Below are 6,584 nucleotides of genomic sequence, written 5' to 3'. Positions count from 1 at the left end.
GTCATTTATTCAGGACGTCTCCCAAATGGCACCCTATTCACTTTATAGTGCACTAGTTTCGACCAGGACCGACCAGGGACTCTGGTCAAAACTATTGCACTATATAGATAATTGGGCGCCATTTGAGATGCAGCCATATCTTCCGGAGTACTATGGTATGACGCAGCAGCAGGAACAACAGCAGTGATATGATTGTACAGTATGTAACCTGCCTTACTGCCAGCCTGACTATGGGCTGCCAGGGGCTTGCTCAGGGGGGAGCAATGTTACAGGACGATCAGATAGAAATGTAAGGTGTAAAACAGACATGACTCCTTGCTCTGTAGTCGAGTATGGGGAAGTGTGCCAGGTCCCCCCCCCCCCCCCGAGTGTACCCCTCGCTGGCTGTGTGTATATAATCAGCCTCGTCCACAGACATGCCTAGCAGAGGATCATAATATACAGATGGGTAATGTTGGGGTTGGGGGGGGGTAATAATTTAGGAATTCACTCTGGGAACAGTGTTTACACACATTCTCCCCCAATTCCACGCGTGGTGATATGGTGTTTAGAATAAATGATTTTTCTGAAATTAAAATGTGTTTAAGTCTCATAAATCATGTGTTAATGTCTGGCACCTCGTCTGTCTGTCTGTGAAAGGAGCATGCTGCACTTCAGATGCCGGCTGTCTCCATGGAAATGGGATAGATAGATCTTAGAGGAGAGAGAATGGTGTGTACAGTACTGAGTCCATCAGATGGAGGAGAGAACTTACACACACACACAGTCTGTCACTCCAGACTCCATTGGGTCTGTATATGAGTGAGCGAGTCAGTCAGGTTTACACCTTCACAATAAAAAATGTTTTGAAGAAAATGTAACCTCTTTTGTCATACTGAGAACACGGCCTCTTTTTTTTACAGATGAGCCCTGAATTACAGAAATTACACGAAATACACACCGCAATATAAACACAAAATGCAAGCAGAAAGAGAAACCAGGTTAAAAAAAACACATTCATCAGTAATGATGTTTTCTGAAGTGCCCTAGAGGCACCAGAACATCACATTTAAGAACATTTTGAAGATCCACAAATGTGCAACAAATAAATGCTGATTCTCCTAACTCAGCAGAGACCAAAGGAATTTCCAGTGAATCATCCCTGAGACCGGGTGTGGTAACTCGTATGTCTAAAGTTTAGTAAAGATGTTAGGTACAGTGGAACTTAAAAGACAACATGGCATTGTCAACCTACGTGACATCAAAGAGGGCCAACCAACTTCCTGGCAGAGAATGCAGTGATGAGTACAAAAATGGTCACCCGTAATAAAGCGCAGTACACTATGATAAACTGCATCTAACAGCTTTAATGAAGTGGCAGCTGTGTTCATATAGATGATGTCGCCATAGTCTAGGACCGATGGGAACGCCGACTGAATAATCTGCTGTCAACTATTTAGCGCAAGGTAGGACCTATTTCTATAGAAGTCCGTTTTTATTCTCAGCTATTGAACTAAATCATCTATGTTTTTTTTTTATACTTCATACATTTTCAAATTTGAGAACGTGGAGAGAGAGAGATTGACATCAATGCGACATCCCCAGAACTGATCCTTCCCACCACTCCACCAAGGCATCATACAAAACAATTAAACAAGAACAATGACTGAAACCAGAAATAAAACATTACAATATGCAACAGTTTAAATAAAATACATAAAAGAGAAAATAAAATGAACAAAAGAAAATTGGATTCCATTGTTATTGTGACACCTACAGTATCTGCACATTGTAACCATTGACATGACATAACTACCTGTACTGAAACAAAATAAACAATAGCCATTCTCCATTAGCAGCTCAAACACCATCTGGCCCATGAATGCCTCCCAAAACCCCCTCAGAAATTGGCATTACCAAAGCATATGCCCCACAGTTGCTGGACTCTGATGGCTGATGAATATAACAGGTGGACACCTTACAGTGAAATGCTTACTTACAGGCCCTTAACCAACAATGCAGTTAAGAAAAAATAAGTGTTAAGTAAAAATAAAAAAAATAACACACAATTAAGGAGCAGCAGTAAAATAACAGTAGAGAGGCTAGAAGCTGTTAAGAAGCCTCGTGGATATGGACTTGGTGCTCTGGTACAGCTTGCCGTGCGGTAGCAGAGAGAACAGTCTGTGAATAGGGTGGCTCGAGTCTTTGACAATATTTAGGGCCTTCCACTGACACCGCCTGGAATAGAGGTCCTGGATGGCAGGAAGCTTGGCCTCAATGATGTACTGGGCAATACGCACAACACTCTGTAGTGCCTTGCCGTCGGTTGCCATACCAGGCAGTGATGCAAACAGTCAGGATGCTCTCATTGGTGCAGCTGTAGAACTTTTTGAGGATCTGAGGACCCATGACAAATCTTTTCAGTCTCTTGAGGGGGAATAGGCTTTGTTGTGCCCTCTTCACGACTGCCTTGGTGTGCTTGTTGGTGATGTGGATACCAAGGAACTTGAAGCTCTCAACCTGCTCCACTACAGCCCTGTCGATGAGAATAGGGTCGGCCTCGATCCTCCTTTTCCTGTAGTCTACAATCATCTCCTTTGTCTTGATCACGTTGAGGGAGAGGTTGTTATCGTGGCACCACACAGCCAGGTCTCTGACCTCCTCTCTATAGGCTGTCTCATCGTTTTCGGTGATCAGGCCTAACACTGTCGTGTCGTCTGCAAACTTAATGATGGTGTTGGAGCACGCACGACTGAGGGGCCACCCGTGTTGAGGATCAGCGTGGCATATGTGTTGTTACCTACACTTACCACCTGGGGGCGGCCCGTCAGGAAGTCCAGGACCCAGTTGTAGAGGGAGGTGTTTAGTCCCATGGTCCTTAGCTTAGTGATGAGCTTTGAGGGCACTGTGGTGTTGAACGCTGAGCTGTAGTCAATGAATAGCATTCTCACATAGGTGTTCCTTTTGTCCAGGTGGGAAAGGGCAGTGTGGAGTGCAATAGAGATTGCATCATCTGTGGATCTGTTAGGGTTGAATGGAAATTGGAGTGGGTTTCTGGGATAATAGTGTTGATGTGAGCCATGACCAGCCTTTCAAAACACTTCATGGCTACAGATGTGAGTGCTACGGGTTGGTAGTCATTTAGGCAGGTTACCTTTGTGTTCTTTGGCACAGGGACTATGGTGGTCTGCTTGAAACATGCTGGTATTACAGACTCAGTCTGTAGGTTGAAAATGTCAGTGAAGACACTTGCCCGTTGATCAGCGCATGCTTGGAGTACACATCCTGGTAATCCGTCTGGCCCTCGGCCTTGTGAATGTTGACCTGTTTTAAGGTCTTACACACATCGGCTACGGAGAGCATGATCACACAGTCGTCCGGAACAGCTGATACTCTCATGCATGTTTCAGTGTTGCTAGCCTCGAAGCGTGCATAAAAGGAATTTATCTCATCTGGTAGGCTCATGTCACTGGGCAGCTCGCAGCTGTGCTTCCCTTTGTAGTTTGTAATAGTTTGCAAGCCCTGCCACATCCGATAAGCGTCGGAGCCGGTGCAGTACGATTCAATCTTAGTCCTGTATTGACATTTTGCCTTTTTGATGGTTTGTCGGAGGGTATAGTGTGATTTCTTATAAGCATCCAGGTTAGAGTCCCGCTCCTTGAAAGTGGCAGCTCTCCTCATTAGCTCAGTGTGGATGTTGCCTGTAATCCATGGCTTCTGGTTGAGGTATGTACGTACGGTCGCTGTGGGGAAGATATCATATATGCACTTATTGATGAAGCCAGTGGCTGATGTGGTGTACTCCTCAATGTCATCGGAAAAATCCCAGAACATATTCCAGTCTGTGCTAGCAAAACAGTCCTGTAGCTTAGCATCTGCGTCATCTGACCACTTTTATATTGACTGAGTCACTGGTGCTTCCTGCTTTAATTTTTGCTTGTAAGAAGGAATTAGGAGGATAGAATTATGGTCAGATCTGCCAAATGGAGGGTGGCGAGTGGCGCAGCGGTCTAAGGCACTGCATCTCAGTGCTAAAGGCGTCACTACAAACACCCTGGTTCGATTCCAGGCTGTATCACAACCGGCCGTGATTGGGAGTCCCATAGGGCGGTGCACAATTGGCCCAGTGTTGTCCTGGTTTGGTCAGTAAATAAGAATTTGTTCTTAACTGACTTGCCTAGTTAAATAAAGGTTATATTTAAAAAGTTTATTAAACCACAGTTTCTCTCAAATAAAAATCCTACCGAGATAAAATAATGATTAAAAGCATCACTTATCCCATTCTTCTCAGTTATGATTTCAGAGGGTTTGGGTTAAATGCGGAAGACACATTTCAGTTGAATGCATTCAGTTGTACAACTGACTAGGTATCCCCCTTTCCCTTAGGCAAGGAAGAAGAGGAATTTGTACGCTTCAGCGCATTTACTGTTCTCCAAAATTTATAAGGATCACCAGCAGAGTTAGAGATGAAAAAAATTTGCTTTTTTTGCTCTCTTTATCCAGATAGTACACCTGTTTTTTAATTGTCTGAAAGATTGCCAGTCCACTACAGAGTCAGTTGTTCTTGCTTTGGCCCAGGCTTGATTTCTCATTTGAGTGAGGTCAGATGAAAACCAAGGGTTAGATCTATCTTTGACTCTGAATTGTTTAAAAGGGGTGTGTTTTATCTGCCAGAGGAATAAACATGTATGATGCATTTTCTAGAGCCAACTCAGGGTCAGGAACACTGGAGATGGTGGCTATATCAGAGTAGAACATGTCATGTAACAACCTTTGAGGAGATCTTAATTAAATGACGATTAGTATTTTTAGTATTTTTGTTGTTTCATATCTCTAATACATACTGTTCTATGGGACAATGATCACTGAGATCATATGCAAATACTCCACGAGCCAAATATTTCTGGGGATTATTAGTCAGAATTAAATCAATTAATGAGTTAACAGGATTTTTTAAATGTAGCCATGTGGGTTATGAGATCAATTGAGTCACGTTCAAATGCATATACTCTTAAATTGATTTGAGGGATAGCCAATCCAGAGTCAAATCCCCTAAAATGACCAACTCCGAGGACAGAAAAAGTATTAAACACTCAGATATAGCACAAATAGCATCCGCCATGACAGCAAGGGGGCGGTAAATCCCAGCAACAAATACATATGTATTCTGGTTTATGGACAGATCTACAGTACAACAAGGAGCTCACATTTCTTGGGAACAGAAATATTTAAAGATTGGGACTCTATGAAATGTAATTTTACATAGTGTATGGCCACTCCTCTCCCTTTCTGTAATATGTCACATCTAAATAGATTAGTAATTTTGTCTTTGTCAGCGATAGAACCATTTAACCATGTTTCAGAGAGAGCCAGAATTTCAGGACATGAGTCCTGTCCCCAAATGGCAATTGTATCCATATTTGTATTCATGTTTCGCGCATTAGCCCAAGCACCCTGAGAGATTTAAAGTCAGGGGGGGTATTCAGCTCATAAGAGCTAACAGGTATAGGGTCATCTGCAGTTATTTGTTGAGTGAGCTGAGACTTTGCCAAGGTCCCTGGCCAACCACGTGAGAGCAGAGCTACATGGGAGGGAGGTTGTGGGGAGAATTGAAGAGGGTGGTGTGGAGGGCAGTGTGGCCGGCGATGCTCTGAACTCTGCGTGGGGCCTCTTTGACTGCGTATGACTTGGTCATAGCTCAGTGTGTCTGCATGCAGTTCCTGGGAGAGAAGTGGTAGATGGTGGTGTGGGGGGCAGTGTTGCTGGCTGTTCTCCAGTCTCTGTGAGGCACCACTGGATGCATGTCTAGTGGAGCATCTGATTTGTCTCAGGGAGTTTGTGGCTGTTCTGTTGCTCCTGTGGGGTGATGTGGACTGGCCACCCAGAGCAACATCCTTTAAGGTCCTGGAGAAGGTGGGGACTGCCTCTTTGTACAGGTGTACATTGTCGTAAAGACAGTCCAAGCTGAGGGTGGGATGGTGGGCCAGGTGTACGTTAGGCCATAGCACACAGTCCCCCGAGAGAGGCTGGCATTTACCTTCGATGGTGACAAGGTGGAAATCACAGGAGGCTGCTGAGGGGAGGAGGGCTCATAATAATGGCCAGGAAGAAATGAAATGGCATCAAACCATGTGTTTGTATTTGATACCATTCCACCCATTCCGCCCCAGCCATTACCATAAGCCCATCCTCCCCAATTAAGGTGCCACCAACCTCCTGTGGTAGAAATCTCTCCTCTGGAGCAAGGTAGATATTACAATATTCGCGATGGGGAAGATGGTGGAGGACCTGTCAATCACTCCTCTTAGTGATGTGGCCACTCTCTCCTGTTGGGCACGCAGGTCATTGGTCCCTGTGTGAATGATGGGGAGACAAGCTGGGCCACAGTCAAGAGATCCATACCTCTCTCTGTTGTGGGGCACCATCATTTTGCCACCTTTTTATTTATTTGGGAAAAGTTTAATATAAACTTTCCATTGGAGTCCATCGTTAATATAATGTCTGGTTTCTCATCAGATCTGTGGAGTATGTCAGGAGTGATGGGAGTAATTACAGGTCGTGAGATGGGGATGGAGGGAATCAGCTGGGTTGGTGCATTGGTTGGT

Source organism: Oncorhynchus masou, chromosome 1, assembly GCF_036934945.1.
Source record: "Oncorhynchus masou masou isolate Uvic2021 chromosome 1, UVic_Omas_1.1, whole genome shotgun sequence".
NCBI classification, from domain to species: Eukaryota; Metazoa; Chordata; class Actinopteri; order Salmoniformes; family Salmonidae; genus Oncorhynchus; species Oncorhynchus masou.
The sequence above is the reverse complement of the archived record's forward strand: the minus strand, read 5'-3'. Positions refer to the sequence as shown.